Source organism: Tiliqua scincoides, chromosome 3 (genome assembly GCF_035046505.1).
Source record: "Tiliqua scincoides isolate rTilSci1 chromosome 3, rTilSci1.hap2, whole genome shotgun sequence".
Taxonomy (NCBI): Eukaryota; Metazoa; Chordata; class Lepidosauria; order Squamata; family Scincidae; genus Tiliqua; species Tiliqua scincoides.
The window spans coordinates 157149765-157169065 of NC_089823.1; the positions used below are offsets into that span (position 1 = coordinate 157149765).

General features: G+C 42.1%; 1 protein-coding gene across 5 annotated transcripts in view; it reads left to right on the plus strand.

Annotated features, from left to right (window-relative positions):
* Positions 1-736: 736 nt before the first annotated feature.
* The window catches only part of PCDH15 (protocadherin related 15), a 455608-nt gene continuing 437043 nt past the window's right edge, over positions 737-19301 (plus strand). For 4 of the 5 annotated variants that reach the window (XM_066618749.1, XM_066618751.1, XM_066618753.1 and 1 more), the window contains exon 1: positions 13403-13478. The gene's annotated coding sequence lies outside the window, so the exon portion shown is untranslated. Of the gene's footprint in view, positions 892-13402; positions 13479-19301 lie in introns of those variants that run through there. The other variant, XM_066618750.1, reaches the window with a different exon arrangement.

A 19301-nucleotide genomic window follows, 5' to 3' on the forward strand; every position in this document is an offset into this window, starting at 1 on the left:
AAGAACTGCTGTTTTATGCTCTTTTATTCTGACTCTTCTGACTACTGTTTTTATGGGTTCTGCTAATGTGTTTTTTAATATGTTTTTATCTGTGAAATTATGTTTTAATTTGTTTTATATGTTGTTAGCCGCCCTGGGTCCCTTTTTGGGAGAAGGGCGGGATAAAAATAAAGTTTTATTATTATTATTATTATTATCCCATCATTCTCTAGACCAGTTGTTCCCAAACTGTGGGTTGGGACCCACCAGTGGGTCGCAACCTGATTTTTGGTGGGTCTCATAGCAGCCAAGTAGAGCCTTCAATGAAAACACATGTAATGGAAGGATCAGATAACTAACTGCCGCAAGTCCTGAGGCTTAAAAAAAATATCCAATAGCTGCTAACTGCCCTGCAAACAGCTCCTGCAGTTTACAACATTTGTAAATATAGGGAGCTAAATACTGGAGCATCTTTTTTCTGGTTACTATTACATGTAAATAAACAAAAATATTTCTTCCTAGAATTTTTTTTTTAATCTCGTAAACATAGATGGGTCCCGATAGAGTTCCTTTTTAAAAAGTGGGTCCCGATTCTAAAAAGTTTGTGAACCAGTGCTCTAGACAAGTTGTTGTTCTTTGAATGATGTTGATACAGCAAATGCTTCTTGAAACTGTTGGTCTTTAGGACCCTGCACTACTTACAGATTTCATCTTTTAAGCTAGTGTAATTTGCCTTTGAAAGAAAGGTGACCAAGGGGCAGTCAGCTTTGAGCTGTTCTTCACCATACCTATGTGTGAACAATGGAATTACCAAATTCACACCCTCCTTATCCAGAGTGGAGTTCATATGAGGATGCACCCAGTGCCAATGCATGAACTGAAATTTGCTTACCTGCCAAGAAAGTAATCCAGGTTGGAAATAACTTTGCTACTTACTGCAGCTGAGTATTCTGTTGTGTGTATGTTTGAGATTTCGTGTTGTGCTTGTCTACATTTTATTTTAACATAAGTAGTAAGAGTTAAACATGTCTTTGAATGCCAGATGTGTTTTACTAATTGTGATTCTGCGAATACTTCTGCAACTCAAAAGTCATATTACTACTTTTGCTACTACTTGAGATTGCAATATGTCATATTAGACTGAGAGTAACATTCTGATCAGATTCTTAAAGTTTATTGCCCATTTTAACATTTCATGATTCAATACCTACAGTGAGCACATTAATCAGTAATCCATAAATGCATGCTTAAAAATCTTGTAGAGTATGTTTGAAAGTCAAATTGTTAGCTTATGAACAATAGCTACACTTATTTGAACAGTTAAACATGTTAAGAATGTAGTCAAGAAGGGGCAAAGAAGGAAATGCCTTGAGAATTAAAATACTACTTGTTGCATTACCAATGAAAAGTGGGCCAGGGAATGCCAAACAGGAGACAAGCTCTCTTAATCTATGTAGGGCACACCTAGTGACATCTTTGGCTAGACTTAGGTGCTTATACATAACTCATGCAGCATGATTTTCTAGTCTATTTGTCTTTTTAATATTGAAAAGTAATAACATGTTTAGCATGTTTGGCCTGCCTTTGCTTCTTTTATTCAGGAAATCCTGAAGCTGTATACATGGGTTTTTGAGGCATCTGAGGGCTCAGGTGACTCAAAGGTCTAGAAATAGCATGTGCAGAGGCTTTTGCAACCAAGTCACAAGTTCAAATTCAGATTAAGGGAGTGCTGAATACACATTAACATACTTGCATACATGTGGCTGAGATAAGAAGTGAATGCAGCCTGATACCAAGAGTAACCTCAGTAGTCACAATTCTGGGAACAGAGTCCTTCATGATTGGTACATTCCTTTGAAGAGAAGGGGAGAGAGAGAGAGAGAGAGAGAGAGAGAGAGAGAGAGAGAGAGAGAGAGAGGCCTTTATCTGTAGCAGAATACAATCATTTAACATTATCTCCTTCGATGTCTGGTTGCAATTTAGAGGCTGGGTGTATTGTGAAGAGGCATTTTCAGATCTTATGAAAAGCAGATTATTCTTCATGACATTTCCTCCATATTCATGTAAGCAGACATATTACAATTGCTAGCAGAGGGACTAATTACAATTGTCGCAGTTGAATGTGCTCCTTTGTTTTTGTTGGTTCCAGGCTTTCTTTTCAAGGAAGAGGCGCAAGCCTTCGTGTTGTGCTTAAGGTTTGTCTGAGATGGAACCAGAACTGATGCTAAACAAATAAAAAGACTGTTCGATATCCAGGATCTGATGTGCCCTCATATACACACACCCCAAGTGATAAGCAGCTGATATTATTATCTACAGCAGCTATTTTCAACCAGTGTGCCACGGCACATTGGTGTGCCATGCATGGTCCACAGATGTGCCACAGAATTTTGGGGAGTGTCTGTAGGGCCTTTGGGGGATGTGAGCCCCCACTGGCTGTGTGGTGTGGCTTGTCAATTTTAGTGATTTATCAGTGTGCCCTGAGGTGAAAAAGGTTGAAAACCACTGATCTAAGGAGATTTTAAAATATCATATATTTGGCTGGTTGGTTATCATACCTCTGAACTCGAGCACTTTTCTTTCATGATGCATGTTTGTTTAATAACCCCTGCATTATAGTTCGGCTTTGGATACCCGAGGATTAAACACATAGGGAGCGGTGCATTGGTTGTGAAGGGTGCATGCACGTATTAACGTGGCTTGGTTTCCCCACAGCTTGCACTACGGTGACACATGGAAACAGCCTCTTCCGCTTCCTCTTGGTCTTTGTATTGTTGTTGTTGTTTTCCCCTGGGGGCTGGGGGATAAGAATAGGCCCCTGTTGTTTTCCCCTGGGGGCTGGGGATAAGAATAGGCCCTCAGTTTGGCTGTACTTGTCGTAAGAGGCAACTAAACAGCCACTGGGTAGATGGGACTCGTTAGCCTGGGAAGGCAGTTCATCTGAGAGAAGGAAAACTCTGATCCCAAACCTCCACTGCCTTGTGGCTACATCCAGTTATGGAAAAGGCTTCAGGAGTCAACCTCGAGGCAAAATCCGGAGCCGGAGTCCCTGAGGCAGTTCAAGGCTGAACACAGTCACGTTCTGGCAACTCCTGCGACACCGCTGGAACCAACCGTATTGGCCTCTGCCTTTCCATTGGACCATTTCAGCGACGTGGAGAGGGGGGATTTGCTGCATGGGTAACAGTCTATCCTCCATATCTACTTTACACAGGCTTCGTGCATCGGAGAGGACACTCTGTTCCAGAACCACCATTCAGAGCGCGATACCATAGTCTTCCGAGACTGAAGGGTGCCAACAACAATATTTGGCTGGTCTAGGCTTTTCCGTTATTTATTTATGTATTGATACCTCAGGACCCTCATGGTAGCTTACAAACAGTTGAAAATGATCAGAAAACAAAAATCCAGAATATTGCCCCCAAAAAGGAGAACACATACCCAGGTACAGGTCATTTGCAAATCACGTTTTGTAAAACACTGGACTGGCAGTGCTGTACAGTACAGCGGTGCAGAAATGGCCACCACTGTATCTTGGGGGCCAAAGCAACCACCAGAGTCTCCACGGGATACGGGAACGTTGGTTCCCTTACCACGCGTAGAACTCCACTGACCCCAGTGGATCTCCTCAGATCTGCATCAGCTCCTGAGCTGGCACAGAACTGAGGAGGCCCATGTGGTTCCTCCTGTGGCTGTAGAGAGGGTAAAAGTTTCATCGGCAGCCTCTGCCATCATCCCCACCCCTTCCCAGACCTGATCCATGCTCTGACCCACCCTCCCACCGCCCAATTCCACCCCTCCCTGCCTTCCCCCACCCTCTCCCCACCACTCGGCAGGGATACTTACTGCTAGGAGCTCTTCACTGCTGATCTTCCAGCGCTGATGCCCAGCGCTAACTGGCACTGGCCTCTCTCTTGGCGCTGGGTGTCGCCCACTGGTGGGAAAGTGCTTTACCGCACTTTTGTGACACCTAGCTTCAACGCTGCGAGCCCATCGCTGACGCTGGGGAGCTTAGGATTGGGTGGTTACAGTGATAAACTGTTGACTGGAGCTCCCAGGCTACTACTGCAGGGCTGCAACCTGCGGTAGCAGACTGGGAAGATAAACACCTGGTAGAGAAAACAAAGAAGGGAAATATCTGTGTGGACTCTAGACTGCTTCTCTGCTTGTCTCTATAGCTACAATTGTCATTTTTCTTTGTAGCCATTAACCCAGGATCCAAAGCTGCTTAGGTTTTTATAAAATCTGAAACAGAAATTGCCTTAAGCTCTATTTCTGGTGGCTAGACCTGCAGAGAGTGCTCATTGCAACAGCTTCCTCTTGCCCAAATCTTGAGGTGTTAGGCTCAAGATCTTGCCCAAATCTTGAGGTGTTAGATGTTAGGTGTTAGGCTCCAAGAGCCTAACAGAAGGCTGTTGGAAGCATTGTACTAGATTGTTTAGAGTGAACCAGAGAATACGTGTGTTTGCTTTCAGGCAAGCTTTGCATCCATCTCAACAGGTTACATCTTTCAATACTAAAGTTAGATATTAAAACACATTTTTCATGTGTTTCTTCCCTGTTTCTTTTTCCACAGTGTCCCAGTTTTCTGTACTGCTTGTAGGCTTTTCTGGCTGTTTTCTGTCAAATTTTGTTGTGGTGTGGTGGTGGTGTGTGTGTGTGTGTGTGTGTGTGTGTGTGTGTGTGTGTGTGTGTGTGTATGTGTGTGTTTTGAACTGTCTAGCAGAGGGATTAGGATACATCCAAGAATGATGACTTTCAAACTCTGTAATGCAAATACTGTAATATTTAAAACTATTTTCCATGTGGAATAGAACTTACCAAGTCAGATGCAGATGTTCCAAACAGATTGCTGAACCTGTAGTGATCTCCGCCAGAGTCAAATGGAAGCAACCAACCTTCCCCTCAAAAAGCCCCAATGATTTGGCCCCTAGACATACTGCTATGTACCATTAGAAGATATAATTAGATGATGCACTTCCATGTATGTTTGCCTTCAGTAGTAGTTGATTCTAAAGACAGGGCAGCAAGAATAACAAATATCCTTGGCCAGCTTTTCTTACCCATTTAGCCCCAAGAGAGGTGAACAGCCTTCACAACTACGTATAAAATGTAGTTGATTGTTTTGCATCGGTTTCAAGCACTATGAGTTTATAATATATGAGCAACATGTGCCTATGAAAGGCAACTATCAGTGCCAGAGCAATCCATTGTTACATTTTGGTACCAAAGGTTTATTTTAGCATAATGCTGAAATTGCGAACAACAGTTTATCCAAATAATTCTTACAGAGGTGCACAGAATCTATTGCAGGGAGAAAAGGAGCTGTTATTAATGCCGGAGGACCACCTTCTGTCGGTAAGGTCTTCACATGAAACTGTAAATGCAACAGAAACTTCAATTTGTTTAATAGTCAATTACTACTGTCTCCAGATTTGTGAATATGGGATTTAGATTAAACCCTCACTGTGAACAGATGGACTGATTGCCGAGCTATGTGCAATACATCCCACTGCTCTTTCCATTCTGAATGATAATCAGGCTTTCTCGGGCCCTGCATCTCTCCAATATAACTAAAGGAGCACCTACAGAGACCCTTCAGATATGTACCTTTCGACAATGTCCTTATGCAGATTGGCCTACCTTTTTTTCCCCATGCTGTTCTTAAAAATCAGACCACATGGAGCTAGCTGCAACAGGGATTTTGTTGCTGCTGTGCCTGTGGAATGCTGTTCATTTTATGAATCCCCAGGTATTACCGAAGTTAGTTTTGTCAGCATTTTTATAAACAAATCCAACTTTCAGAGATTTGTAACCATCAAAAACTTCATCCTAGGCTTACATCACCTTCATTGCAAATACATGGTGTGAATATATAGCAATTTTACACCAACTTAAAATAAAACCCTCTGCAAATCAAACTCTAAATAATTCTAATATTTGCAAGTAAATTTTCATCGCGCTCCAGAGATCGGAAAAGAAGGAGAAAAAATGTTTCATAGTACTCTATGTACAAGCAGTAATTTCTAATACAAATGGATAATTATATCTGTGCATTTTCCAATTTATATGTAAAGATTCAAGTTATTTTTTAACTGAACAGAGTATCTTTGCAATCAATAGGTGTCATATCTATTATTTTGAAAGAATTTCCCATGTACCCATTACTATTATTATTGTGTTACCTTCACCTTAGTCATTCCATTATATTTTTATAATGTCAGACTTAGACAGTTATGGGGGGGGGAAAGCTACTGACTTTGACAAGCTTTAGGGGGTCAAGTGGCTACCCCCAGCTGATTAAATCGAACTGAAAAGAGAAAAAAAATATATGTTCATGGCCTGAACTAGATTTTGCAGTATTTGTTATTCTGCTGTGAATACTCTCATCACAGATGCCTAACCAAGAATGAAAGAGGGTTACAGTCATACCTGCAGCCTTCAAAGGGTAGCCTTACGTTAAAGGTGATCCAAGCACTACGGCTTTGAGCTAATGGATTTTAATATGCAAGAAAGGAGAGCCTCTATCGCCCTGCTCTGTATCATATGGAGCTGTGCATGTCTGAGCAGCATCAAACATGACACAACCCAAGTTGGAAATGCAAGATTCTGTTTTGGATATGATGGGACATGAGGAAAAGGAAGTGCTCGCTCTTTGTGTACCTTCAACACTCACATCATGTCTACAGTTGCCTCCCAATGCAACTGCATTTTAGAACACATGAGCTTGTTATTAACAATTGTATCCCTCACTGAGTTGCTCCACTCTCCATGTTTCTTGGTCTATGTAATTTGCTGCTTTAGCTGGAGGCAGGGAAGAGCCACGCAACTTTGTGGCATTAAAGTGTACAGGAAGTGATATGAAACAGTATGGAGGGGAAAAGTACTCAACATGAGGGTGGTTTTGGTGGCTGTCCCATGTCTTCTGGGATGTGTAGTTCTGCCTTTAGTCTCTCTGTAAGAACTGGGGGAGAGAAATTAAGACTCAGCAGAGAAATGATAAAATGGCTCATCTATCAATGTCCAATACTGTATGTATCTTGTAAACAAATAGCACTTAATAATGCCTTTCTGCATATTGGTTTTAGATTGGGGAGTGATATGAAGGAGTACTTTGGTGACTGAAAATAATATGGGAAGGGGCCTTGATAAAATTTTTTACTTGATCCATGTTTGCAAAGTCAACTTCAGATAACTGCTGAGAAGGGCACCAAAGATCAAACAGTACCAAGTCCACTTACATCTAAATGAAAGACTGGTTCAAACATTCATGGGAAGCAGGTCTTGTGGAGAAGCAAGTCAAGTGCTTTTGTAAGCCTGATTTCTTGTGACCTAACGATTGATTTGCATCACAAGCCTATGCACGTTTACATAGAAGTAAATTTTCAGTGGGGCTTATTGCCTACTAAGAGTTTTTTTAGGATTGCAGCCTCACGGTGGCAGGGGTACACATTTCTATACCACCACTAAGTTTGTTCAGTGATAGAGTCATTCTCTCATATACAGTTGTGTGCCAGTTAAAGACAGGGATCAGAACCACAATCCCCGTCATCAAGCAGTGCTTGACGCAATGCGGACCATCCACAGGGAAGGGGATGCTCTGCTCCCCTCCCCGCCGGAGGGTCGACTGAGACTCCCAGCAGCAGCACACATTCGAAACCGGAAATTGTGTGAGAGACACACTGCCTCTGGGAGGCTCAGACAATCCTCTGGAGGTGAGGGGGGCAGAACTCCCCTTGCATTTGGAGGTTGGGGTTGTGTGCCCCCAACAACCACATGACCGCATGTGGTCATTGGATATGTGATCCTGGTGTAAGCCGGTACGTCGTAAAGGGGCACACTCCTGTACTATACATTCTAAGGTCTTCCACTATATCTGGTGATATTCAATGTGTTGTTGGCATTGGTTTGCTTTGTGTATGGGAGCCATTTCTAACAGGCCAGTTTATATGCTCATCAAATTTACAATCATCCATATATAGTGGAGTAGTGTGCTTCTGCTTGTGTCTGACATTTGTTGGCTGATGACTGTACCTAGAGATTGTTTGTCAGTGGCTCCTTTTGACCCAGAAGGAATTGAAGGAATTGATGAGTGGGATGTCTCAGGTCCCTGCCATGGCCCCTGTATTGTTGATATTCTTCTGTAATATCTTCAGAAATGACCTGGATGAAGGAGTTGTGGGGATACTAATCAAGTTTGCCAATGACACCAACGTGGGAGGGATAGCTAATACCCTAGAGCAGAGGTTCACAAACTGGGCATCGTGACGCCCTGGGGTATTGCACAGAGTCTCCAGGGGCAATGCGAGCCATGTGCCATCCAAGCTGCTTGGCATGCAAGTGGCAGAGATCCAGTGAAGTCACAGCGTTATCTCATTGCTAATTTACCAACATTCCTAAAAATCTAAAGGTGAATGACCCGTATTCTTCTGCAAGTACCTGGAAACATTATTCTTCCTCATTAGGTTTATGAGTTCTGATATTAATGCTTCTGCTACAGAGCTCCAATTACTGGGGAATGTCTGACTTGTAATTTGTGCTCAATGGTGGTGTTTTTAATTGCATACACAAAACATGCAGCTTCCATTTAATCAATTATAAACATACGGACACCATGGCTATTTATTCTGCATTCCATTGTAATCAGCCTTATCTTAATAAGCTTGTTTAGTTTGTGCAGTTGTATGAAAGTACAGTGGACAGGGAAAGAACTTGCAATATGCAACAACATGCACTAAGATTTCTAGTTTCCAAATTCTAAAGTATAGCCTTTCCAACAAAGCAAAACTCTTCTGTGTGCTGTAAGGACTGGATACAGATTATCAGTTTGAAGGTGGTAGCTAAGAATCATTGTTGCCTCTGGTATGTACATTTCAAAAATCTACAAAACTGTTTTTGCAGTGGTGACAGTGGGACAAAAGCAAGGAGTGTTTATGCCATTGGTAATGATGTCTCTGTCATACCACTTGCAACTCTCTTACAACCTGCTGTCTGTTTCCAGACTGGTTCAGCTTGTCATAGAAAAATCAGAGAGACGTGTTGTGTCCAGGCTTTTAATACAGATGTGAAAGTGGACAGGCCAATGGCTGAACTGTTATATCTATGGTGATATTCAGTTTATTTATTGAGAAAAGGGAACTTGACCTTTCCAAAGTTGTCTAAATGTGTTAAGTTCTGACAATTTTAGTGGTACACTTAAATCTCTCTCACTCTTTCTCTGAAATCAGCAAGTCTTAAAGTGCTTAACATACTGAGTCCCAAATCAATGAAAAGACATAACAAAAGCATTGTAGACATTGGAAGTTAGCATGGCACACAAGTGAGAGTTGAAAACCCTTACTTCAACCATACAGGTAGCCCAATAACCATACAGGTAGCCCAATTCTATACTTGGCGTCGCTTCTGGGTGCAGCAGCGACAAAATGGCTACCTCTTTATCTAGCGGCACTGCTGGGGCTGCTGCATGTCTCCTTGGGGGAAGGGGACTTTTGTCCCCATCCCCTGAGAAAAGCCCCAGGCCCTGCAATTGGAGTCTCTCAAGTCTGCACTGGTTATTTTGCCAACACAGACTTGAGAACCTTTGTCAGGCTTTGCAGCCCAACACTGAGGATAGGATATGGTAAAGCAGGGCTCTGCTGGTTCCACCCCACTAGTTCCTCCCCCACCCTGCCCTTGCCCTGCCCCCAAGGCCCTTACTACCACCCAGAGCTCTTGCTCTGAATGGTGTCTGTCTGGTACTGGGCTCAGCACCAACTGGCACTGGCCCAGAGCTGGCAGTCCCTCTTCTCCAGGTGTCGCAGATGCACCTTATGGCACATTTGTGACACCTGGTTTTGGTGCTGAAGCTCGGTGCTGGTGCTTGACCTGCATAGGATTGGGCCCAAAAGGGCACAGGCAAATTACTGTTTTCAGCAATGGATGTCATACACCCCACAGCCATCTACAGTATGAAAACAATAACACTGGCCTACCTTTTAGAACCTGTTAGAAGAATCACTGTTGTCATGCATTTAAAGCACTTTCAGTGGATAAATTGGTGTAGTGAGGAGGCTAACAGAAGTAAGTCCCACTGTGTTCAGTGGAGCTTACTCCCAAGCAAATGTATATAGGATTGCAGCCTATGAGATTGAACCACAAATCAGGAGTTCCCTTGCTTGGATCTCACCTCTTCTGTAAACCTCCTAGGAGGTCTTAGGCAAACTGCTCCTTTTCAACTGCAGTTTCCTGAGCTGCATTATGCAGATAATTAATATCACAAAGCAGTGATTCTCAAACCTTTTAGCAACAGGACCCACTTTTTAAATGACAATCTGTCAGGACCTATCAGAAGTGATGTCATTAACCTGGAAGTGATGTCATGGCCAGAAATGACATCAAGCAAGAAAATGTTTAACACCTCCATACAACAAAATCAAATGAACGAATTCAGTAAGTAACGGAGCAATCCTAACTTGTGCTGGAACAGGCAAGCCAGGAGGCTTGCACTGTATCCAGTGCAGGATTGTGGCCAGAAGCGGCTTAGCCAGAGGCAAGGGCTGCTGGCGCCTATGGGTCTTCTCAGACTTGCACCACCTCTTGAGGTGGCACAAGTCTGAGGAGAGCAGAGCGGCTTGAAGCCACTCTGTTCCTTCTAACCAGCCCCGCCTCCTGCTCCCCGCCCGCCCACCCCCAGGGCCGTCCATCACCCTCCCTCCCCCTCCCTGCCTCCCACATGCCTAACTGTCACCCTTGTGTTGGCTCATGCAAGCCGACACAAGGAGCTGGGAGGAAGCCGGTGTGGAGGCTTCCGCTGGCCTCCGCAGGCCAGTACTTCTGGGAGCGCTGACCTGGCTTCCTCCCACGGAGGTGCAAACATGCTTTACATGTCAGGTTGGGATTGTGCCCTAAGTAAATTAAAAGTTTTCAACAATAAGCATAGTTTAAAAAATTTATTTAAAATAAAGAATCCTCTTAACTCTTCTAAGCAGCTGCTGATCTGTTTAAAATAAAATTCCCCAAACATCCCAAAAGCTGCAATCCTGGGACTAAGCCCCATTGACTATCATTGTTAAAAGCATAGGCATAGTAGCCTATTAAAAGTACAGATCTGTAACATTTCCCCAAATGCAGTCGCATACTATGGTAGCATCAAGTCTTATATATATTAAATATAAACTACACATTGAAATGAATGGGAACCCACCTGAAATTGACTTGTGACCCACCTCGCGGGTCTCAACCTACAGTCTGGGAAACACTACCATACAGGGTTATTTTGTGGATTCTATCAAGATAATACATATAACATAGTTTTAAAAAGCACTGCACAAATGTTGAGTATAATGAAATGCATTATAAAAAATACCATGGCTTGAAATTCTTGACAGCACAGTCTATCTAATGTATCTGTGCTTGTTTCATTTTAAAGCAAACCCAGTGAAGCATTAAACATAAAGGAACAAGCCTTATCTAATCTCAGCAGCTCTTATCTTAATTCTTTCTCTTTATCATTGGGTCAGATTTTATGTCACATTTTCTCGTTTGCTCACCCAAGCATGGTGAAGAGTTAGCATGAGAGGCTTTCTCCCCTACCTACTCTGGGTATTTGCTCCACCTCCAAGGCAAAATCAACTCTGTGTCATTGAGGCCTGTACTTATGAGATTATACACTCATATTCCATCATTAGAAAACTACTCTCCCACATGGACGACTGGTCATATCAGGAGAGTCCAAGCACACAATGGCCTTTCTCCTCTCTCTTGCTTCCAGTTATGTGTAAGGAAGTGAGTGGGAAATGTGACACTCAAGCCAGGCGTCCTTTAAATGATGCTGAGGTGCTACAGAAAAAAAGAGGAAGACTGCTTGAATCTGAAAGGCAAATGGGTCACATGCCAGGAGCCATGCTCACACCCACACTCAACCAAACCCTGAAGCACTTTGAGTCCACTTCTCCTTGCCACCACTAAGTCAGGGTCAACTGGAAAATTTACTAGGTGATTGTGGGACAACAGCAGCAGTAGCAGACCACCTGCTTCTTTCCCCAGGGCTGTTTTACAATCCCCAGATGTCTTGCACCCTGATACTGAATCTGGGCTGGGGCATCTGTGAATTGCTTAGCAGCAACCAGGGAAAGAAAGAAGACGGTTTCCTTGTGCAACCTGTTCCCCACTGTTTCCTGCTAAACTTCCCAATCAGACCTGAGCCCCTAGTTGGCTAACTAGGAGATAGTGGGGAGTAGTGGTGACAGTGAGCCACACTCTTCTTCCTTTGGCACCATTTTACAAATCCTGGATGTTTAACCCCCCCCCCGCCCCCAATTCATCATTGAGTGAAATTGTAAAAATTGCACTCAGTAAGAAAGAGGATGGTCTGCTGCTGCTGCTGCTCCCTCACGATCATTCGGTAAGCCAACAGGAGTTCAGGTCCTAATGGGGAAGGAGAAATGGGGAGCAGCTGGCCACTAGCAAATGTGAGTCCCCTTTGCATTGCCACTCGTAAGTACAGTGACGATCGTGACAGAGAATGACTCGCTCTTCTAGTTACCTAGCTTGGCACCATCCATGGTGCCAGTGGGAAACTGGAACTGAGTATCAGGCAACAGACAGATTACCATCCTTTTTCATTTACTCAGCCATCGTGGCATGAAGGTTCACTTTCATGCATCTGTTACTTGATTCTCCCAGGCACCATGGGTGGGTGCCTGGCACATGTGCATACTTTCTAAATCATGGGTGACCCTTGCAGACATGTGCTTCAGAGCCCCCACAAGCTGAAATTGCCTTTGCCGTAACGTGTACGTATATGGAAGGTGCAGAAGAAGAACTCTATCAATGCAAACAAACCTTAATGGAAAATTAATTTTGGTCTACAACATATTTTCAATTTGTGGAGGCAGATGGTGTTGACAGATGTATTTACTGTTACTTTAGAAATAGTGGAAAGACATGCATTCTATCGAAAGATACTACCTCTTGTGTTGCTTTGTAATTGTTTACCTGACAGATTTAGCAGAAGGGAGACTTAAGTATCCTCAGTACTTGTGCTGAGAGGCTTTAAAGAGATTATTCCTTTCTGGTCAAATGATATATTGCAAATGAACGTAAGCCACTGTACTCCTTTGTTACTGATGAAATAGAAAAAAGCAAACAAAGAGCCCCTGGCAAAAGCTGATTATACTCACAGTACATTAAAGAAGCTCGCTCTGATTATCAGTGGGATATCAATTTGTCTTTGGGGCCGTAGCACCTGCTACTAATTGCCGGCAAGTGCTCAGTGGTCACTGTACAGTTTAGCCCACTCAGCTCTCTGTCTCTCTCTCCAGTAGCTGCTGAGAGCAGGACAACTAATTGCTATTGCTTTAATGCCAGTGAATCAATGTGCTGAGCTAATAGCTGCAGATAGAGGGCACACAAATTCCTGCTCGGAGTGTATGGCTAGTTACTTGTGATGACTAAAGCGGCTGGAGTGCATAGCAGAACATGGAGAAATTTTTTGTGGCTTCCTGATCTAATATGAGAAGGTATCTTCCCCCCCCCCCAGTGTTTGTTTTTGTTGCGGCTGTGATTGTGTTGAATGTTTCTTGTGCAAAGAGATTCCTGCAGCCCTGCACTTCACCTTGTTTATCTTGAAACTAGAAAATGAAACCTCGTTCTTCTTATGTGTGAGATGCACACAGTAAACCGGCATAGCATGAAAAACTCGATGCCTAACCTTGCGCTGGCTAAGCAGGAAACTTCCGACAATTCAGTAAGTTATATTTTCCCTCCCATTAATTTGAAGTGGATGGTAACTATCTGAAAACTGGAGATTCTTTCAAGCAGTGAAATAGTGCATCTAGCCTCTGAATCATCTGCTTGGAGGTTTATAGCTGGAAGCCGGCAGTAATGAAACGGTAGTAGCCATTTGTTTTTGAAGATGCTGAAATACTTTTCTCTCACACCTAAAACTTTGCCTGCTGCATATTAACTCTGTAGCATGCCTCCGTCTGCTTGTTGTGTTCGGCTTTTGAAATTGCTTGTTCACAATTGCACGGTAAACCAGTATGTGGGTTTGCAATCTCCAAGCATGGTGTCAAGAAAGATAACTTAATTATGCATTTGACTGCTCTGCTTTATATCAAGAGAAAGTAGTTGATAGGGGCTGCTTTAACCAGAAAGAAGAGGCTGTATTTTACTTGTTGTCTAATGAGGCGCCATTTGATTCATATATTAAGTTAATTGGAAAGCTGTGTAGAGGAAAATATATGAGCTGGAATTCCTTCGTTGCAGCAATAAGCACTGTGCTTGAATGCAAAGTAGCTGAAGTAATAACTTTTTGGGGGGAGCTGTGTGCTTTGCTTGTGACATTTCCTAAACGTGTGCAAAAAGTTCCACTTTACATACAACATGTGCCTAGCTGTGGAATTAAAACTGGCATGCTTAATGTGGATAGTTACTGGTTTTGTTTTGGGGGTTTTTTCCTCCTTTATTTGCAGTTAAAGTGATGTATAATATATAATGGCAGCGCATTTTGGAGATGTAATATGGAGATTTTGGCATCTTTTGGAGATGGTAATATGTCTGGCAAGCTTAACTTTAAGTCCATCCTTTGTTGATTCTCACGACAGCTGATTTTTAGAGCTGGTAAGCTAATATGGCAGGAGGTGAAGTGGATGTCTCTTCTGACAACTAGAGAACAACAAATTGGCACAGCAGGGGCTATTTCAAGCATAAACGACATTGGGGCTATCCTGATGATCACAGACAGTGGGATACCCAACAGTATAGTGATATATGTACATCGACATCTTTCTCCCTTTACTCTGGTCTAATTATGTTTTTCTCTTTGACTTGAAAGGGTTGTCTTGGCAAAGTGTCATTTGATGCTTCTGTCTCGCTGTGTGGTTCCTCCAGTTTCAGCAACATGATCCACCTGGCTTTAGAGCCAGAGCCCTGTGAAACAGAAGTGCAGTTTAATGAGAGTGCTCTTCTGCTCAGCAACAAAGCGCCCTCAGCTGATGTAATGATGTACTTAGGCTTGAATGTTCCCCTCAATCACTTTGTCTCACAAGTTACCCTTGAATGGTAAGCACACCGGCTGTAGCAAACTCTGGAATTTCCTCTCTGCTTTATAGTGAGCTACTTGTCTTAAATCACTGCTTGAAATAATTGCATTGTCATCTCCTGTCATCTTAGCTCAGGTGTAATAGCCTTGCCAAAAGAGCAGTCACCTGTGAAAACAGAGGTGCTGAATTTCTTAATATTCTTTGGAATGCATTGTTTTATATTGGATTATTGATTTACTCATGTGTGCATCTGTTATGTTTGTTGGAAACACTAGATAGTGCTCAGCTAGTGCTCCATATCAAGCAAGACTATGTTTATGAACTGAAAAATTAAGGATCCATTGTCCTGTGGAATTGTTAATTAGGAGGGCAGGAAACCTTTCTATGTGGCAACAGTTGAGTAGAGTATCTGGCATAACTTATGAGTGAGTGAACTTAAGAGCAACCATAATTTAAGAACAAATTCCAGAAGGGTAATCATGCTAGTTATTGCAGCAAATACTATAAGAAGTCCCGTGATACCTTTAAAATTATGTATTGTGTAACATATGTATTCGGTTTAGGAAGTTGAATGTGTAGGAGCATTTGGTTTAATAGTTTGGTACCTCACTGCTATTCCAATGCTTTTATGATCGCAATCTCTCCTCCCAATATCAAATGCAACCTCAAGTCATCCTAGACTTAATTTGTCCTGCTGTGCCTGAAGAGACATTTGCAGTTGTAGTGTTAGCCTCTTTTTATTACCAATTAATTAGTAATGAATAAATACTCCCTCTCATGCCTCTCATTGCAACAACTAGCTGATTATAATGTCTGTCCTATACTTAGAGTACCAGGATTCTGCTAGTTCACTTGAGAAAGGCTAGTTACCCCTTAACATGATTCAAGAAAGTTTTCCTTCTTCCCAAAGGACACATTCAAAAGTTAAGTAAAAGTGACTTTTTCTACTCTTTCAATGCTCACCTATGGGGAATGTTTTAAAATCCTATGTTCTCAAATGTTGGTATCATTTTTGTCTGATCTGGTTAAACCTAATTCATTCATCTATTTTGTTTATATACCACTTTTCAGCCAATTGTGCTGAGCAGCAATTATAACAAGCAGACTACAAAAGAATTAAGAACAATTAAAAACTTTCCTCAATATGGTGAGTGCAGTTGCAGTCTTTGCTCCAGTTACCTCTCGGGTTGTCAAATTATCTTTGCATCCGATACTTTGCTACAGAGATTCTATGAGCAAATGACTTTCCAGGTACGGACATTGCTTGCTAACCTTTGTGGAGTAATCTTGTGAATGTGTTAGGAACAAATACCAGACCTGGGATTTGGAACTCTGTGAATTTTTAGATGTAACTTCAAATCCTCTTGTACTAACATGAGATGCCATCATTTTCTTGAGCTAGTTCTACCTATTCCACCAATGCATGATAATGAGGGAGTTCCAAGGAATACATTCACCATTATATAATATTCTGCTCAGCTTGTACTAGTCTCTTCTCACCTGCAAATCTTTGCCCAAAGGATAGAATTCATTGTACATATACAGAACTAAAATCACGATGTTGATTCTTTTGTTTCAGGCCTTGTCAGGACTGGGTAACTGGATGAAGTAGTTGTTTGAGTAGCAGGCTGGGAAGGCAGACAAGTGATGAGTGGTGTCCTGTACCCCTTGCCAGCCCATGGCCCGCCTTAGTCTACTGCCCACTCTCTTGCTTCACCCTGTACACCAATTCTCTTCTCACTCACTGAGAACGAGTGAGAAGAGGATCGAGGCAGCAGTGATCAATTTCTTCCAGTGCTGCTGCCGCAAGCAATTGCAGTGGTAGAGATGGAGAAGGAAACAGCAGGGGACCACTGCAATCCTGTTTTGATCATTCTCTTACTAGGAGAATAATCAAAACCAGGATTGCTTTGCTTCCAACACATCTTCCTTGTCACCAGGCCACTTCTTCAGAACAGGGTGGGTGGAGCATGCTAGTATCTGGAGAGGATTTCCTCTTTAGCTCCCAGTGTGCTTCACCTGATTTGTTTTGAAGATGCAGTCAGGCAGACAGTAAGAAAGCAGAGGAGATAATTGGGGTGTACAAATGTGCACACACAAAGAAGGGTAGAAAATTGGGTAGGTGGTAGTTCACTCCGTGCCAGGCATGCTTTATTCTATTTAATCCAGCAAGCAGGAGCTTCCATAGGTCCCCCTTGAATTTGTGAGATTACCCTTTGGAGACCTTAGCAAAGATCGAACCCCAGACCTAACCAGGAAGCTAATTTCGGTCCTCTTTGTCACAGCAGAATTCTCTATAGATAGGAAAGCACCTGAAGCCCCACCCATTCAAGTATGGTTTAGCAGATAGTGGGAAATTCTAGTACAAGACACAGAACCCACACAATAAATAGCTCCTTTCAGCTTAGAAGGAGTATTTTGTGGGAAAGCACCTGGAAAAGTTAAATCTGCATACTTTGGAACATCCCATTTTGTTTAAAAGAGACCTAATTATCTGCAATCATATACACATTTACATGGGAGTAAGCCCCATTGAATACAGTGAAACTTACTTTTGAGTAAGCATGCATAGGATTATGCTATAATAGTATTTTATAAAGATAAATAATGTCTTTGTGTCAAAGGCAATATCCTTTATTGATTTCTGCCTTCATAGTTATTTGAAGTTTATGATTGCTTCAGTGGGCTTTAATTAATATAAATCATTTAGACTGCATTATAACAACCTTAATAGCTTTGTTGGATCTAATTATTTTACGGTCCATTTTCATTGTGGGACTGTGCTTAAATTGTTCTCTATCTGAAATTTGCACAAGATTGTAATATATAGTTAGCTAATTGAGCAACCCAATCCTATGGGCTGCTGGCACTGTAAGATATAGTGGCACCAAAATGGCCACTGCTGTATCCCATAGGGCCAGAGCAGCCACCAGACTCTCCCCCAGGTAAGGGAATATCAGTTCCCTTACCCCATGGGAATGCTGCTTACGTTTACAACTGGTCTTCTGGCTGAATCCCAAGTTAGAGGTGTGGCAGCTCAGGGACAAACTTTCTCTGTAGTGGTGTCACAACTATGAAATCCCCTTCCAGGAGAATTAAGAACTACTCCTTCCCTCATGGCTTTTCGGCAAGGGCTCAAAACATACGTGTTTCGCCTGGCATTTGACTGATAGGTGGCTGTTTGCCACCTGTGCTTCTGTAATATCACTGTGTCTTGACTGCTTTCCTGGACTAATTTGTCGTTGACCCCCCTCGTGGCTCAACAATGTTTATTTGGCTTTTGCTTTGTTTTAGTGCTTTCTTTTTAAAAAATGTTTTAGTGTTTAATTGTTCAGATGGCTTGTTATGTGGTTTTTTCCCCCTCCCCTTATTGTTTTGATGCATTGTACATTCATTGTGGAGTTCTGTAAGCTGCTTTGGGCATTTGCTTCAGCATGGGAAAGGTGGAATATAAATTTTTCAAATAAAATGAATAAATAAAAATACTTATAGGGATTAGGCCTTTGAGTAGTAGAAAGGATTACATTCAGATGAAGAAAGTGGATAGGGTTAGGAAGAATAGGTCTACTCTGGACAAAAGAAGCTCACAGATTTGAATGGTCAATGAGAGGTGACTTTTTCCCATTTTCACTAGGGTACAACTATTCCTTTTGCTGCAAGATGTGTGTTTTCTATTATTTAGACATTTCTTTCATTTCCATATCCAGTGAAAGGAAGGCTGGAGTGAAGTCAGTAGAATTAACAACAGCTTCCTGTGTCAACGAAGACAGCCATGTACTTAATGAAGTGCATCATTCTAACAGCAAGTTCAGCTAATGAATGCTTTCCCTGTTGTTTTAGAGAGGAGCCAGAGTGACACTTTTCTGATTCTGGTTCACTGAATCCGTATGGAAGTATAAATTGTTTGTCCAAGAGCAGCTTCCTTTAATTTTGTTTTAACGTTCAGGAGGCAAGTTTATTACTTACTTTACATTTCACATTTGGTGCTCTAGTGAACAGTGTTACATTTTTAGCTATAATTATTTGTCATTATGGTCAAAACTTCATGAGATCACATCAACTAAGAGCTCAATTGAGAAAAGGCATAACTTTTACTAAAGATGTCCAGAATGATAATGCAAGCATCAAGATGAGAGAAATTGGTTTTCAGTGTGTATTCCCTCTGTGTTTCCAAAATGTTTATGAAAACCACCACTGTAAACGTGCTCATCAGCATTAATGACTGCAAAATAATTTCCTTTTGGAATATAGGCAAACGAGATTCAGTGTAAGTGCAAAGTGATGTACAGGAACAAAATA